A 17,761-nucleotide genomic window follows, 5' to 3' on the forward strand; every position below is an offset into this window, starting at 1 on the left:
GAGAAGAGAAGAGAAGAGAAGAGAAGAGAAGAGAAGAGAAGAGAAGAGAAGAGAAGAGAAGAGAAGAGAAGAGAAGAGAAGAGAAGAGAAGAGAAGAGAAGAGAAGAGAAGAGAAGAGAAGAGAAGAGAAGAGAAGAGAAGAGAAGAGAAGAGAAGAGAAGAGAAGAGAAGAGAAGAGAAGAGAAGAGAAGAGAAGAGAAGAGAAGAGAAGAGAAGAGAAGAGAAGAGAAAAGAAAAGAAGAGAAAAAAGAAAAGAAAAGAAAAGAAAAGAAAAGAAAAGAAAAGAAAAGAAAAGAAAAGAAAAGAAAAGAAAAGAAAAGAAAAGAAAAGAAAAGAAAAGAAAAGAAAAGAAAAGAAAAGAAAAGAAAAGAAAAGAAAAGAAAAGAAAAGAAAAGAAAAGAAAAGAAAAGAAAAGAAAAGAAAAGAAAAGGAAAGAAAAGGAAAAGAAAAGAAAAAAGAGAACAAATCAGTGGCTCTGTCTTCTTGTGCTGATTTGGGCAAAATTTTAGAGGAGCATCAGTTGTCATTTTACTGAGTTCCTTTGGTTTCTATCTGACGCTGACCTGCTGCCCTCCCCAGGCAAACATCTCTGCACTCAGATATACTCAAGCTGATGACACTTTCTCCTAGGATCTTCTCTTGAACCAGTTTTCAGCAACAAACAGTTAGTTGTCTTATCTCTTTGAGCTATATGGACTCAACACCCTGTGGCTTGGATGCCTGGCATAGGTCAATTTCTTAATATTAGAAGTTGTTGGAAAAGCTGCATCTATTTAGTGAAATTTTCTTGTAAAAACCAAAATGATTTAGCATTCCAACAGTTAAAGCTATTTCTTTTATACTTTAAATATTTATTAAATCTTTATTTTCAACATTTTGAAAAAAAAAAGTGTTTCTGTAGTTGGTGAAGAAACATCTCACTAAAAGGACTCTGAAGTCATAAACCTTAATCTATAAGAAAAAAAAATTTGGAAAAAAAAAAAAAGTTGGAAAAATGTAGAAATTTCTCCTTAATTTGGAAAGTAAAACATGAAAAAATAATTGTCATTTCTTTCTTCAAATTTTGTCTGAAATACTTATGTATAGTAGTGTTTGTTTCACGTTTTTCATTAAAAAAATAGAATTATTGCCATTGATTAAATTTAATATTTTTAATAGAGTACGCAAATGTAAGGTATGTAAATATGCTAGTTTGTTCTGAAATAGATGGATAGAGCTGGCATTATGCATTTGTGTTAGCTTACATACATAAGGGATGAAAAATCATATGTCTGTGCCAGACTGTACAATCACAAGCCACACAAGAAACTGAAATCTTAGTTCTTTTTCTTTTTAAATTATTTTTATTCATGTCATAACACAATTTATCTCTTAACTAATTGTATAAATATTTGCAATTAAATTGGATATTGGCTTCTCTGAGCCCATCTCCTCCTTTGATTGTGTTTGAGCTTCTAGTGAAGGAAAATTATGCTGACCTTGTGACATCCATAGCAAAGTATTATCTTGACATTAAATGCAGGGTCAAGTGAGGTACCTTATTTCAAGAATAAGCTTTTCCAGGAAGCCTGTCCAGTGAAATAAACATTCCCATTACTCCAGGTTCCTTCAAGGGAACATTAGCCAGCATACATATGTTGTTATCAGTGCCAAATGGTGCAAATGCCCCCACTAAAATAAAAGCAAAGGAACTTTTTGCTTCTGTAAAACACTTCAAATAGGCAGAAGGTAAGGTAGAGTTATATTTTTCAAACTTTCAGAAAATAACAACATAAAGAAAAAGTAATCTGGGAAAGCAACATGTTCTGTTCTGCAGAAAGTTTATTTGGACTTTTTTCTCAACTTGAAGCCATCTGGTACCCTACACATCTTAAATGACACAGCTGAGAGACAATTCCTTAAAATATGAAGCATGTTTTAAACTGTGGAGGTAATTAACCCTAGGAAATTTTCTCCTGAATTGTGATGGATTCTTCATTCTTGAAAACTGTTACTTTAAAAGTGGTCATTCTTCCATATAGGAGACTGTTGTCTGAACAGAAAAAAAAATGGTTCCTGGAAGCCATGTGACCTGCGTAGGGCTGTTGGCCAGACTAGATGGTTAGAGTGGTATTTTTTATGGATGTGTCTGTGAGACTTTGGATGTGCTGTGAGACTTTGCTTACTGTCTACTTGCTTATACTCTTGCTTTTGCTCGAGAAGAAGAGAATTTATCATTGATGATTACTTACATTATTTTAACTCACTTTTTTTTTTTTTTTTTGGTTGCTGAGCACTTAAGAGAAATGTTAATTACTAATTTGTGTGGGAAAAGGGGGAAAACTTTTGGCGTTGTTTCCTTCTGCACCTGTCCATTTGCTAGCCAGGATCATGGATGAGAGAGAGAGAAAGCTGTAGGCAAGAGCTAGTCCAGTCTGATAGGTATATTGCATGATGGAAGTCTCCTGATGTTCACTCTGCTGGAAGTCTTGGCAGCTCCAACCTGAGCAAAATCACAGGCACAGACCACAACAGGGTGTACACCATTTTCAAAGCATGAAGGAATAATTTTACTGTTGTTTCAGCTTTGGGGAAGTGCTTCATTCCTTTGTTCTCCAGAAAAAGCAGCTATTCAGAGAGGTGAGCTAGGCTGCAAGTAGAGCAAGGGCTAGGAAGGAAAGTGCAGTGTTGAACAGCCCCAAATTACCTTCCTGATGCCATCAGCAAACAGAAACTGTGCGAAGTCCATGATGTTGGTCCTTCTCCTTTATTGGGTGTAGAGTGAGGTGGGGAGCCATCACCCTGCAACTAGCTCTTTCCTGTGCTGACTGGGAGCAAAGAAGCACACAACCTCTCTTGATATTTGCATTTGCTTATGCAACCTGCAGAGAAGTGTCTTACTATTAAATTACTGCAGTTTGCATCCAGGTTGGTCTAAAATTTAGCTTTTCATGTTTGAGAGCTGAGATGGATCTGTGAAAGCCTTCTGTTCTTCTCCACATCCCAGAGTTTTTTACAAGCCAGTTCTCTTGGGGTATTTTTGGTTGAGGAATGATTGCAATGAAAGCATAACTTCTTTGTTAATGTTAATTTATAAGCTCTTATGACCAGAGGAGTTAAACTGTTGCTGTTAAAAGTGGATATATATGGCAGGAATTTATGCATATCCAGAAAGAGCATGAGTGTGAGCCCAGTGGAAAAATAAATACTGGCACTGTGCTGAAATCTTGAAGTGCAAAATGCTATGACTAAACCAATGATGCTGTTTTATGTAATGTCTCCTTTAGTGAAAAGAAAGCAGGACACATATTCATATTACATTTTCTTTTTTCAATTTTTTAATACTGTGCAGAAAAGCAAAAATTCACTGTGAATATTTCCATCTCTGGTGTGCTGGATCAGTAAATTAGTGGCCTCATACAGTTATTGTTTTTTATCACCTACCTACAGCTTTTTCTGTCCTGTCCCGTCACCCCGTCCCCCTATACCCCCCCCCATTCCTCCCTCCCCCATTCGCACCACCCCCCCCAAGGTAAACAATTTGAATTTCCCCCGAAAATAATAGAATATTTTGAGGGTTCTGTTGGGGAAACATTTTTTTCAGTGATTTGAACTAGACTTCAATTAAAGCACAGAAGGAGAAAGAAAGAGCAAGAAAATGTAAGAGAAAAAGATAATAAAAAATAGCTATCCATCATCTATTTCTATCTAGCTTTTTTTTTTTAAGAATTCTTCTAGTTTAAGTTAATCTCTACATTAACTTCAAATTTCTGATTTCATAATTTCTATTAGTTTCAGCACAATTGTTGTACTCTTTTACAATCTATCATGACATATCATTACACTGAAAGTGCACTTAACAGAGGTAATGAAAGATGTGTCACAACATGTTAAATGATGTCAGTCTCTATCTTTGGAAATCTTTCTGAAACAGGTGTACTGCAGCACTGAAGAGGAAAGATCATAAGTCAAAGATGCTTCTCAAATGTCATCCTTATTGTATCCTGATGGAGTGGTATCTGCTAATCTCTAGTTTCCAAACTGAGAAAATTCTTTAAATTGATAGGGAATTGACATAACTCAGAGGTGATACAAGGAGACCCATAAAGGTACCTAGATGTAGTACAGATAGTCAAGAATCACGGAGATGAATTTCAGGCATATTGTAAGATTTTAACTGACAATATTCAAACAATTCCACCTTATTATTTCCTCTAACTCTCAAGGAAGTTGAAGTTCCCTGCAGCTCTAGCAGTAGGCAAGAGTGAATACAATTGATTTGTCAATGTGTCAGTGACTATTTCAGGATAACCTGTACAGTAGCTATAAATCCCAGATTTATTTCTCTGGTGAGGCACTGAAAGTGGTTTTATTGCAGATAAACTGACACTGGAAACAAGCTCTCCCTTTCCCCTGTAGCATTCCTATGGGCAGCAACTGTTTGCCTAAAAAAAAAAAAATCACAACAGAGCTGTAGGAGCCTCTGAAGGATTGTGTATAACTTGAAAGTTTCAGTGCATAACAAATAAACACTCTTGAACTATCAGATACATTTCTTGTGCAAAAGTAAACCACTCAACGCACACACACACACTTACACAGGCATCAGCCTGTGTCCACGTGTATATACATGTAGCTATATGCTTACATACAAAATGTATATCAGCACATAGACATGTGCCACCAAACCCATGTAAGATGAAGCCAAGGTATTTGTATTCCACTGTAACCATACAAGTACAAAAGCTTATTACGTACTCACCTTCAGAATGTAATATCCAAAGAGGGAAGAATGATTAACCAAGTGTTAACCTCATACATTTATCATGTCAGTATTCAGGGCAACTTATTAACCTCAAGAGAGGATTAAAAAGGGGGCTAGTACATTATACAGACTTGGCAATTTCCTAGAGAGAACGAAAGTGAGGAACGGCTTAGCAAGCCCTTTCCTAGTAGATCCCTGTAATTCATGATCTCCAGGAACATAGAAGAGAGTTAGGAAAGACCTGGGACTTTTGGATCTCGTGCTTTTCCCCTGGGCCACATACCATTCCCAGGACAAGTGTAGCTGTAATTCTCTCATTTGCTCAAGAACTGGGGTCACTTATCAAGAGCAAATTGTTTCCCTGTGAGGGATAAATTTTCCTATTCTTCTCATATTTGGTAGGAATAAAATACTCCTAATAATTTGAAAAACTGCAGCTCACTCAGTTTAAAGAGATATTTTTATTTTATTTTTTCAAGGGCCTTCTCTGTTAGCTCCATGCCTTTGAAACTATCCACAGAGTAACAGAATGTGATTGTTTTCTAAATTCCTCTTGAAGTTTCATTAGATTTTGCTGGACCCTGCAACAAGATATGACAAATACTTATATAAGTGCACTTGTTTTTCTAAAGTTTATTTTCCTCTCCTCTGTTGCCCAGAGCTAATATTTGTTTTGTGTGCCACCTTGTAGAAGTATTAGAAGACTGTGGGTATGTATAGAGGGAGGTGACTAGAGTTAAGTGGTAACTCTCCACATGTAAAGAACAATATTTAATTTATTCTTGAAATCACAGAAAGAAAAAGAAAAAAAAAACTAGGGAGAAAGTGGTGTTTGTTAAAACCTTCCCCATTAAAGCCTACAAAGGAATTATCAATTACATCAGCCTCAATATTGATTGCATTTGTGATGCAATCACAAATTGTGATTTGTGAGTTGAAGCATTAACAATCAGCCCCTTCAGCAATTTCTGTCAGGTGAAAATGGAGAGTGCTGAGGTAAAGAAGTAGTGGGGGGTATTTTAAATGTCTCGTGCTTGTGTGGTGCTTGGCTTCAGAAAGCCACCTGCTCCCAACACTTTCCTGAGACACGCATGCATTACAAGCAGAAGAAAGTTCATGTTTTTAGTCCCAATATCCCAATTTACCCAACTCCCTCTCAAAGTGTACAGACTAAAGGCAAAGTGAGCCAGAATCCAGTACCATCCCTGGGATCCAGGACATAAAATGGAAACTTTGAGTCCAAGTTTCTATTCCTCTATTTTACAATTAAGCAAATAGGATTGAAAAGTTATAAAGAGGTAAAATCTGGCTCTTTAGGCTTAATGTTTTGCATATTGAAGCATAATTTAGTCATAGCAGTTCAAAAGGAATGCAAAACGGACCCTATTTAGACATGACAGTAATTACATCTACCTGGTACAGACTTGAAAGCAAATTGAGTGTAAAGCAGAACTGAGCAGCTCCTTCCCCCCCTGGGCTGGGGGAAATTGGAAGTTGGACCCTTCTCTGCCTTTTCACTGAATTAACTGGGGATACAGTCCATGACAATATGACATTGTAAGGACATGTTATCGTCAGAGGGGTAATATATCTACCTTGGTGATTCACTACCAATTATTTAATCAATAAAGAACTGATTTCTTATTCAAAACTGAGCTTCTAAAATTTTCATGATTACTTAATGGAAGGGACAAAAGAAAAGCCAGCTAAAGCCTGTTGGCTATTTGGAATTTGAATATGCATAAATTTCCATTCACAATTAATGCAGCAGTACGCTCTGGATGAAGAGCAAAATCATAGGTTCTGCCTGAAATGAATTTTAGATGACTTGGAGGCACCCTGTTTTGTACTTTGATTGTCTACTTATGACATTAAAAGCCCAGAGGGATCCTAGAGGGGACACGTCTTGGATCCTTTATGTTAATTCAAAGTGAAATTGTCCTAGCTACAGATTAGAAGCATTCATTAAATTAGTAATTTCTTTTAAAAAGTTAGTGTAATTTCTTTCTGTGTTTTTTATTTAAAAATTCAAAGCCTCATTGGAGCTGAATATGGAATGTATTTTAAGCTTTTTTTTTTTTTTTTAATAGGATACCGCAAATTTGCCAAGATAACATGTCAGCTAGGATGGATTTCTGGTCAAAGCAGTAGTAAATCACTGTTAGGGATGGAATAAGATAAGAATGGGAACAGCAGTTTTTCAAGAATGAGTAGCAATAGCTTAACTTAAATTAGTGTAACAGGAAGCTAGATAGCTGGGAAATTTTAGAGATGGAGTTTGGTTTGATCACAAATTAGTGGGTAGATGTGTTTTATACCTTAGATTAAGATAAAGCACTACTGTAATATTTGATTACCCTATGTAAAATGTATAATGAACTAAATTTATGTGAATAATTAAAATAAAATAAACACCATAATGGAGAAGATGTTCTCTTTTCACTAAGCTTGTGCTCATGTAAAAGTTATCATCTATTGATATTTTAAAAATACTCTTTGTGACTTTAGCTAACGATTGTAGGTAACCTCGGTAATATTTTCAGCCTTATTAAGTCAATTTCTTTTAAATGTAATTGTTGGCTGCATATCCTTTATATCTCTGTGTGACAGGATATGTACAAAATGTTATTTATTAGTCATTGCATTGCATGTTTATAGTTTCAAACAAAAATTCTTTTTATCCACTGCTGTAGCTTGGGGTGGGTTGCTTGAACTCTCTTGATTCTCAGCTAATGTCAACATGTGAGAGAGGAAGAACCTATCTGGTTCATGTTCCCCTTTACACATTTTTTACTTTTTTAATTTTTATTATTATTATTATTATTTTATGTACAAGGAATGTGCAGCATTGCCAAATGGATAACCTGATGGATATTGACATTATAGCTTGCTGTGTGGAGCTTGTGCTTGGGATGAAGCAAATTCCAGAGCAGCAGGGACCTGAGCCTGGTTCCTTTGCATCCTGTTCCAAAGTTAGAGCACAGTCTGTCTGATGTTACTGAATATCTTTAAGAGGTCTGGCTTTGAAACCAATACAAGAGGAAAACAAGCGGTAAAGCTTCAGGTATTTTCTCAAAATACAATTCCTGCTTGATATTTATCTAGTCCCATGTATTCTGGTGATCAGGAGAGCATTGCCAGAGGAAATGAACTACTGCCAGGCTGAATTCTACCCCTGCAAATTCTACTTTGCTCAATTAGCCCAATCATTTCTATAACGCTTAGAAATAGCAACCAAGAGTTTCTTCAAATGGAAAGAGACCTGTATTCTTATTGCTAGTAAAAATCCTCTACATTTCTTCCTCAGCCACCAGCTGTTTTCTGTGAAAGGTTGAAACAAACTGCTTGAGTTCTTTGATTCACCTCATCTGGAGGGTAATCTTCAGTTGTCATTCTCCACAGAAAATCATAACAACTGGAAAAAGGTAAGCTAGTAGCTCTGTATGACCGCTTCCACTCTTCTGTTTCCATCTCAACTTCCACAGGGTTAACAGTATTTTACCCATGTTGTGTATTCACCCTAACTCATCCACTGTTCATTTTCTTCAGCTTCATCAAGACCAGTTTTTGGCTTTGTTTGTAAGGTGTTGCACAAAGGAGTCCATAAGCAACACTTCAGTGAAGGAAAAAAAAAAGGAAAATCAATTTTACAATTTTATCTGGTCTAGGAGCTGAAAACAGAGGTAAAGGGGATGTTAAAATGTTGTGAAATTGATGCGGAGGTGGGAGGGGGGAGACAACGACACTTTGCTTTTGCCCAGTGTTCATGCTACCCTTTGAAGGTTTACGTCATTTAGGGATTGTCTTTCCGTCTTCCTCAAAAGCCTGGATCAGAGCTGTTTGCCCTTGGAGGCTTCTTCTGGTTAGCAGGAGTTGTCCTCCTACACTCCTGATAGCTGTTCCTGGTGAGGATGAGTGAATTAAAAACCTGAAAGCACTAGAAATGTCAGAAATATGCTCTTTCTTGTGATATTTTAATGAGGTTGCAGCTTATGGTAATCAAGAAACTCCCCACTCTGGAAATGAAAGGGGTTTATGTTAATCTGCTATGACACTGACATTGTTTTCCCAGTGTGAAATGGTGGTGTGTCTGTGTAGCTGTGCAGCAGCAACCACAGCCTGTGCCACCTTGCTGCTGCAGGGCCTGGAGGCTCAGAGTCAGGTTTGGGAAATGGGTGACAGAGAGCTACTGCTGTCCGATGCGAGCTGTCTAGGTCTCTTTTAGGGACATTGTAATAAAGCCTCTCCCTTTGACCACAGATTTGTCTTCAGGGATGGTGCAGCTCTTTGCATTTTCCTTTTGCATTTGCAGTGGTTTGTGAAGCCAGGAAGACACCTCATTTTTAAAATATGCAATTATAGTTAATAAGAGTCTTCCTCTGGAAATATATTTTTATGGGTATATTAACTCTCTCCCTCAAATGTTGTTTTCATAAAAACTGTCTGTTTCACTGGAAATAGTATTGGTTTGTGTTTAGAAAGTTTAAAAAGCACCAGACTGGACTTTCATTATAGTTAAAGGGTGAGAGTGTTGGGCAGTTTGGGATTAAAACTTTTTAATTGCGTGATTTTCAAAAACTTTCCCAAAGAACATCACTTTGAAATGTTGTACAGTTGGACTGTACAAATAACCAGGAACATATTTCAATAAGAAGTGGAAGCATATTACCAGTAGAAACTGAGAGAGCCTGGGTTATCTTTTAGTCACAAAACTTGTATGTCCTGAACACATTGTCTTAATTATACATACAATGGTCTTTCATGCAGGGATATACCTTGCTCATTCAGGTAATGTGTAGGCTGTGCTCTATGGACTCTGGAAATGTATTAGCTTTTGGGAGGTGAATGAATGGTAAAACAGAAAAGAAATCTTATTGCTAGATGGCAAAAAAAGATCTTTGCAGGTGGCTGTATTTCAAAGAAAAAATGTTTTTGGTGTATATAAATGAAAAACAGGTAGAAAGATGTCTTCTGGATTGAAGGGACAATTCAGGAGCCTCAACAGTACACTAAAGGCTTCAGGAATCACTCTCTCAAGAAAATTAAATTTGTCTTGAGGTAAAAATGGGGATGAATAAATACCTTGTGCATGCTGAGATAAATAGGAAAAACAGACACTGATTCAAGGTGATGGATTGCAAATAATCTACTATACGAGTGTATCGAAAAGACAAACTCCAAAGGCAAACTTGCACATAAAAGGTATAGTCCTACAAAACTGCTTATGTGCATCTTTGAAAAGCTGCATTTTCTATGGGGTGAGCTGGGAATATAGCTTCACAAAGGACAAGCCAAACAGAAAAGACTCCTTTGAACGTTGCCTGGGACAGAGACAGTCACTTCGACAGTTCCTATCATTGTGGGAAGTTGCTCTGCATTAGGAGGCTAGAACAAATACTAAAAAACACCTCAAAAGTTAGCTAGTCATTAAAATAATAATATCCAATAATATCCAATCTGTGCTTCAGAAAAATAAGAGACTGGCTCCCATGTGTTTTTGGGCCTGGAACAGTTCAGAACTGAATAATTCCTTTACCTGGAAGAGTTGTGCAGGACCTAGTTGAACTGTGAAGCTGGGTGCCTTTAGGCACAGATTTTTTTCTCTGTCTCTCTTTCTCTTTGCCTGAGGCCCAATAATTACATCTCTATCTTGGGAAAACACAGACATACGCCCCATCCCAAAAGCCCCCCCAACATACAATATCTCCTGTCTGGACTGCCTTTTATTTCTTTTCACAGTGAGGGAGAATGGCATGACTAACTTTCAAATCTGTTTGCCTGTATGAGGGGCTGAAGCTGCAGGAGGCATGAACTGTATTAATGCCAATTTGCAGACTTAGAGAAGACTCTGGAAAGTGTAGGAGGCTCCACTTTTCTCAGAGGCCTGGTTTTCCTGGACAGAAAAGGTAGCCGGAAGGTAATTAGGGACTAAAAATCTTTTCACTGCAGTTTTCTGAGTTACCTTCCTGTATGCAAGCAAGGAAAAATCTCCCCAGTTTTCCTGTTTTCATTCTCCTTATTATGAACACTTTCCCTTTGCTCAACTCCCACAGGCACATCTGCTGTGGAAATCTTTTCTCCAGCTGGAAGGATGAGACATATGGAAACTCTCCAAAGCTGTATGTCTATGTCAGCATATGGGGCTCAGCTGAACAACAAACATATTTTTTCAATACAGCTAAATGCAAGATCATTAATCTAGGAATGAAAACTCTATATCATATTTATGTAAGGAGAAGATTGTATTTTGAAAAGCATGATTGAGATAAAGGGCTGCAGGGTCAGGGTGGATATTCATTGCAACATGAGCTCTAAGGATGAGTAGTAGCAAGAAAAAAGTGTTTGCAGTCCTTGATTGTGTAAACAGAGAAAGATCAATCAGAAGAAGAGGTTCTGTTACCACCACATGTGGCATGACTGTATACAGCTTTTGTATTTAAACCAAGACTATATAGAAAGCAAAGATTCTGTTCCACAGAATGTTTCAGGGTGTAGCTATTCTTTTTAACCCTGCAAAACTGAAATGGTTAGGCTTCTGCTGTGTGAAAGTAAGAAAACACATAGGAAGCCAAGCTAGCTGGAGATAAGCAGTGGTGCTGCTCCTGTGGGCCACCATGGACTGAAATTCAAATGGGTGTAGTCTCCTTGGGGTGATATGGAAACTAGGTACTTGACGTATGGTATGTTTGAGACTCCTCAGTGGTCACAAGCAGCAGCCGCCTACTTCTTCTGCCACCACAGAGCTCCCACAGTGGGGCCTGGGCATGTCCATCCTGTCAGACAGCCACTCAGAAGGACAATCAAGATGATGGTGCTTCCTACTATGTCAAGGCTCAAGCTCTGCGGCATCTGCTCTACCTGGTTCAGATCAGGGATATGAACCTGAAATTTTCATGCCAGGAATGTGCTATGTGTCTCATAGCACATTACAAATGACTGTTTTCTCAGTTTGGGTCTGCTGAGTGTTGAGTTGCAAAAACTGGAATAACTCCTCCAACTGGAGACAATCAATGTAGAACACTAGTCAGTGATTGGGTCAATCCCTTGGATTATGGGAGTTAAAGATTCAAGATGCCTGCTTTGAACTGGGATCATCTGAACATGTGTCAGCCATGTCCCTGGAAAATATTTTCATTGTTCATCTAATTCTGAGGCAGTTCAGAAATCTCCAGTAAATCAATATATTTTCATGTAAAGCTTTGACTTTCATAGAGAAAAGGTGTTTCAAATAAAACAGTATTTCCAATCAGCTCTACTTCACATTAAAACAAACAAACAAACAAAAAAAAGCATATTGGCAGACTGAAACATCCAAGAAAGAGCTACAACAACTATTGGAGTCCTGAGAGTCTTCTTTATTACAAAAACTCATGACATTTAGTCTTTCCAGTTTATCTTTAAAGGTAAGTGGTGTCTGTTCACAGCAGATAAGTGCTTATATGTGGAGCAGATTTACTAGGAGACAACAATTTAACCTTCTGAAGGCATAAAAAATTGCAACAAGGCTCTCATTGCTGGAAGCTAAAGCTACTCAAATTCAGAACAGAAATCAATGTCAAATGTTAAAGATAAGGATAATCAATCTCTGAAGCACCTTTTAGAGAAATGGGTTATATCTGCCAGCAACTGTAGTCATTAAACCAGGATTGTTTTAAAACTGTTTCAGGATTCAGCAAAAAGATATTTTTTTTTCTATAAAATAAGTTTTAATTCAACTGGAATTTCAGAACTTGCTTTACGAATCATTTGATAGTACCCCATAGTCTGTCTTATGCAGAAGGTCAGACAAGGTGATCATACTGCTATTTTTCTAGATAAAGTTTTGCAGTTACTTTTTCAGGCTCATAAGTTACAGTGAATTATAATAAAAAATACTAGGTCAAACAAAATGATTTCTCAATAGATTTCCTGTCAAAATCTATTTAAATGAAGCAAAGCTTTTTTCCATTCCCTTCCTTAAGTTTTTTCACTTACTAAAATGTAATTTAGGTGATTTTTCAAAAATATTGTTTCCTTTTGACATTTTCATCAAAATATTTAAATTATTCATTGTAAAACTTTGTCTTCCTTCTTCTCCAGATAAAACTTGTTTGAGAAACTTTACACAAATAGCTTGCTTGACTCAAATATTTATTTTTCACTCCTACACTGAAAATGTCTGTACCTTGTTTTCTGGGCTTGAATGACAAGACTTCGAGAAAAGACATCTGAACTCACTTTCTGTTACTTTTCCCCCCTCCTGAAGGGCATTCAGTCCCTGAACTTACAAGCCAGCTTTCTCCCTTGAAGATTTGCTAAGCTGTAGTCTTAGTTCTAGAGAGATGATGCTGAAAAAATTGTAGATTCTTGTTTATGTGGATGGTTGCAAGTTGTTTTTATTATATAGTATCAAATTAGCACATTTATCAGGATGAAAAGGGAGATAAATAGCTTATGGGGCAAATAAGTATCACTTATTTCACATAAGAACATACCTCACTGCTGGATGGGGTGGGAAAACTCACCAGTATCAGTGATGATTTCTGTAGAAGAAATTTTTTTTCCTGACCGAGTTTACTCTCTTTTCACTGGGATTTTATAGTGCAGTTCTAAAGGGTATGCTGAGATGTACCTCTGCAACTTTCCCAAAGGTGAAAGAGAAGGATTATAGGAAGATTTTAGTCATAAATAGATGATTTTTTTTTAAGTCTCCTTTGTTTTCTTACTATGCATGCTGTAGATGAGGAAAGCTCCCAGCAATATGGAGAGGTGAGGTACATAAAAACACAGAGATGGCATTCTGGAATGACATCCCTCACGTTTTTTTAATGTGCCATGGATCTAACACACTTTTAAAAATATGTTTCTTTTGAACATTCCCTCATTTAGGGTAAAATGCAAAGCTTACAAATGGATTATGTTTCAAAGAAAGTTCAGTACATGCTTTGGATTATCTGAGCCTCTGCCTGAACTGTTGTTTTATTTCTAAAGTAAATAGTCCATCTAAACAAACACATTTCAGCTAGAAAACCGCAGTAATCACCTAATCTCATTATTTTCAAAATTTTGCATACTTTGACTCTAGAAGAGAAAAAAGGTTCAGAAACCACCTTCTCTGGTTTTGTCATTTCACTTTGAATAGTCCTAAAGGTCAACAGGGGTATTAAGACCCAAAACATATTCTGAGTAAGGTTGCTGCCTACAAAGACATGAGTCCATGATCATATGTTGCCTCTTACACATAGAGAGCATCACCACTGGCATCTTTGTGACTCCAGAAGCCTGTGTCCTTCAGCTGAAGGTGACAGGTTGTCACTAAGTTTTTCTCCAAGGTAAAGGCTGAAGGATGGGAAGAGAGGAAAAAAGAAGGGTGGCAGGGCTGGGGATGTTCAAGTGAGATCAATAGCTTAATTTTTATTCAACAAATGGTGCTGAGTGATGAAGCCTTAGTTGATTTGTTATCTCAACTACCAGGCCTGTTTCTGCATGTAGTCCTTAATAGGTTGCTTTGTGCTCATGATCGGCTGGGAAATGAGGTTATAAAGCTGCATATGAAACATCTCTCTTCTAGGGCTGGAGAGCAGAACCCTTCTTGGATCCTGATCTGAAGAGCCTGATGCAGTGGACAGGTGGTGGAGCAGCCTGGGTGGCAGCCTGGGGTCCCCAGCTGGGAGAGCCACCTACGAAACTCCTCCACAGGAATGTTTTATCATTGCATTGCATTTCCCTCTAATTAAACAGCAGGCAACAATCATCTGCAGACATAGATGCATTAGTAATGATGAGCATTGAAAGCAAGTGTATTCCCCCCCCCTTATTTTTTTCCTACTGCTATAATTATTCTGTTGGGTTTTAATTTGCTCCCGTTATATGTCATAGATAGGAATGGATATTCTGGGTTTTGGTCAGTTGCAGACCTCTTAAACATTCATCTACCTCGTTAATAAAATTGTTGGGTTAGAGACACAAAAGTAGCTGGGCACTGCAATGCCAGATGTTTTTGTATGCTTCCCTTCAATGAAAGAGCCTTGAAGATCTCCCTTTGTAAAGAGCTGAGGGCTTTAGAGAGGGTGTCCTGAAAGCTGGCTTGCTGCAGAGGACCTGTTTTTCTCACTAGCTGGCAGCGAGGCAGTGTGGAAAAAGAGAAGGCTTAATAATATTGAATATTTTCTTCTATGTTGTGTTCACAGATGCAACTTTGCCCCAGCTTGCTCTCTGTTTCTTAGATTTGAAACAATACTTTAATAGCACAGGAATGCTTGCCTAGCTCTAGAAGACCCTGGTTCACATCCCTAACTGTCATGACAAAAAAGAGTCAAGCATACATCTTCCATTTCGTTCTATAAGAATGATTGATCCAGATAAAACACTTTCACTTATTGAACTAAACAAAGTTAATCTAACCACCTAGCTTTGTTGTTGGGGCACTGACAAGCAAGGGGGAAAGTAAGTGCTGGTTGATGCCCCAGCTAATATTGAGGCATCCACTGGTATCTGCTGCCCCATCTGAGTATCCTAATAGCAGTATATGAAGGGATCACAGGGATCCAAAGGGTTTCTACTGAAAAGTAGGAGTGTTTCAGCTATGATATACAAGGAGACACTGCTGATGGCCTGGTCACTTGGCCAGTGTAGAGAATGGCTGGGAATCAGAGCCCTGCATCTCACCAGGACACAGGAGCTGGGCTGGCATGCTCTGCCCAAGACAGGGAGAATGGGTCAAGGTGGGTCATGCTGCTTTGCTGTGGTGTGGGCAGCTGAGACCAGCTGGTAGGTCTGCAGACAGACAGAGCTATATTTGCTTATGAGTTAGTTAATCCCAGCACAGCTTGGGGATGTACTGAGCCTTCTCATTCAGCACTTGGCAGGCTGAGGCATTCTAGCAATGCAACTGCAAGTATTTAGGAACTAGGGGTGTTTTACCAGCACTCTATTTAGTCTTCCACGTACTGTCCTACACAGGGAGACAGTGCTCAGCACTTGCATACTCAAAGTCCTTGCTCAGTTGTCACCTAAGTTCTTAGCTCCTTTAAGTAATTTCTTTTTTCTCTGTCACTTGGTATGGCTGTTTCTCTGCCCTCATGGCAAAAAGTATGGGCATGCCGGGTAAGGTCTGTTACTTTACTGTATTACAATTCTTGCTGAAACTTCTGGTCTGTTTATTACGTCAGAAGTGTGGGCACAGGGGAAATTAGACCTGTTTGGCATTGCTGACTTCTGCTGAATATGCTTGCTCACTTTTTCCCCTTGCTGTGGGCTAGTGACCTGAAGTCAGTCACCCTTCTCTTTTTCCTTTGCTGTCACAGACTCAGTATGAGAAATGTAATAAAGCCAGGTTGGAAGTTACTTTACACTACAGAACATAGCTTGGACTGTTTAAAATAACTTGTTTATTACTAATACAAACAACAAGGGGAAAAAAAAAAATCTCATCTTACTTTTTCTGGCATGACGATATTACATCTATCCAATTCTTTTCTACTTGGCCTTAAAATCAAATTAATTTGCTCTGTGCTTTGCTTCAATTACTTTTTTTCACATGCACCCAACAGTAAGGTGTTAAATGAAGCAGTGAAAATGGGAAAACACCTGTTTCCTCATACCTCCCTTCAAAGGTGCACAACATTTTGGGTTTTCTGGCCAGCAAACTGGTCTCACTCCTTCCTGGAGGCAAGCTGGAGGGGCTCTGTGACCCTACAGAAAACTCCTGATTAAGACACAGCAGCAGCCAACATCTGATTGCTTTGCGTGGGAGTTTTCAGTGAGACATCCTGAGAGTGTAATAACTTTTACAATTGATAGCACTTCTTAGAGCCCTTCTTGTTGTTATTTAATTGATTCCAGGCTGGTGCTTGCTAAGAAAAATACTGTTTGTTGGGTCTTGAGCTGTTTATTATCCATTAATAACCACGTGGGTGGACAGCTGTATTGTTCTGATCAGTACACAGAGCTGTTCTCCTGAAAGAGAGGAGTGCAAAGAATCTGGCACCCAGGCTGTGCAGAGAGGAGAGCACCCTTCTTGCCTTGCAAAGGTCCTTGACCTTGCTCAGGTGGCATAAACCCTTGCAAGGGACCATTGCTGCTTGGAGTCTGGAGCGGCATGGGTGTACCAGGCACCAAGGAAAGGCTCAGCCACCTCCCCTCACCTGAGGAACAACACAAAATTGGGACAGCAAACATCTGTGCTCTAGACTAGGAAAGAAAGATTGCTTTCCAGTGTTTTCCTGAAGTTTAGAATAACAGATTTCATTTTTGTTCTGTTTAAACCATACCCGCTGCATAATTACATTTAATACAAGTTTTAATATAAATCTTGCAAAAATATTTATACTAAGGAAAAGGTAGTTATTTATACTTCAGCTTCTGTGTTTACTTGTGTACAGTGTCCAGCATGTCAAAATCCTGGTCTTCAGCTTTTTCAGTGAGACTGAAAAGTATTTTCAGTTGTGCATATATATGTATATAAGTATATGAAGAAGATATGTAAATATCAGATATTGAAATATGGAATTTCCAATTCATGGAGAACTCAGAAATTAGTTTTCTGTTTTGTTTTGTTTAGGCTTAGAAAAAAATATATATTTCTATAACTTCCCATGAAATAGGATATCCTGCAAAAAATATGTGTTTAAAATTGTGTGTTATATGAAGCCTGACTCCCACTGACTTGTCATAACACCATATGGAAATATATACAAAAAAGCAATGGATATATGATAATATTGTGTTAAATGAAATTTTCATTTTTACTCATTTTTTCATTTCTGGTTTTGGACTGCTTTTCTGACTCATGTCACTAGAGGTATGACATTGAAATAAAAATTCACAGTAATACAATTTCCTGACAAATACGTGGGTGAGATGTATTTAGAAACTGTTACTGGGCTCATATTTGGTCTGAGCTGAAAGTTAGTTTTGAATTTGTTTCACGTGAACTGCTGACCTGATGAAAAATAGCAGAAATGAAAGATAAAAACTATAGTCCTCCCTACCAAAGTTCTACATTTTCATCTAGGTTCTTCATTTAAGTACTTTGCT

At 37.9% G+C, this 17,761-nt stretch overlaps 1 protein-coding gene and 1 long non-coding RNA gene across 3 annotated transcripts in view; one reads left to right on the forward strand and one right to left on the reverse strand.

The window, feature by feature from the left end:
- Nucleotides 1-17,761, reverse strand: part of CHRM2 (cholinergic receptor muscarinic 2) — a 148,673-nt gene that overhangs the window by 12,999 nt on the left and 117,913 nt on the right. The window lies entirely within an intron of this gene.
- LOC308176857 lies at nucleotides 477-16,614 on the forward strand. Of its 2 annotated transcripts, XR_013938697.1 has the most exons (4): nucleotides 477-8,169; nucleotides 10,484-10,661; nucleotides 10,798-12,147; nucleotides 14,295-16,614. It is a non-coding gene; the product is annotated as an uncharacterized lncRNA (long non-coding RNA). The 2 variants fall into 2 exon arrangements; XR_013938698.1 differs by lacking the exons at nucleotides 10,484-10,661; nucleotides 10,798-12,147.

Source organism: Anser brachyrhynchus, assembly GCF_964034855.1.
Source record: "Anser brachyrhynchus genome assembly, chromosome: 1".
Classification (NCBI taxonomy): Eukaryota; Metazoa; Chordata; class Aves; order Anseriformes; family Anatidae; genus Anser; species Anser brachyrhynchus.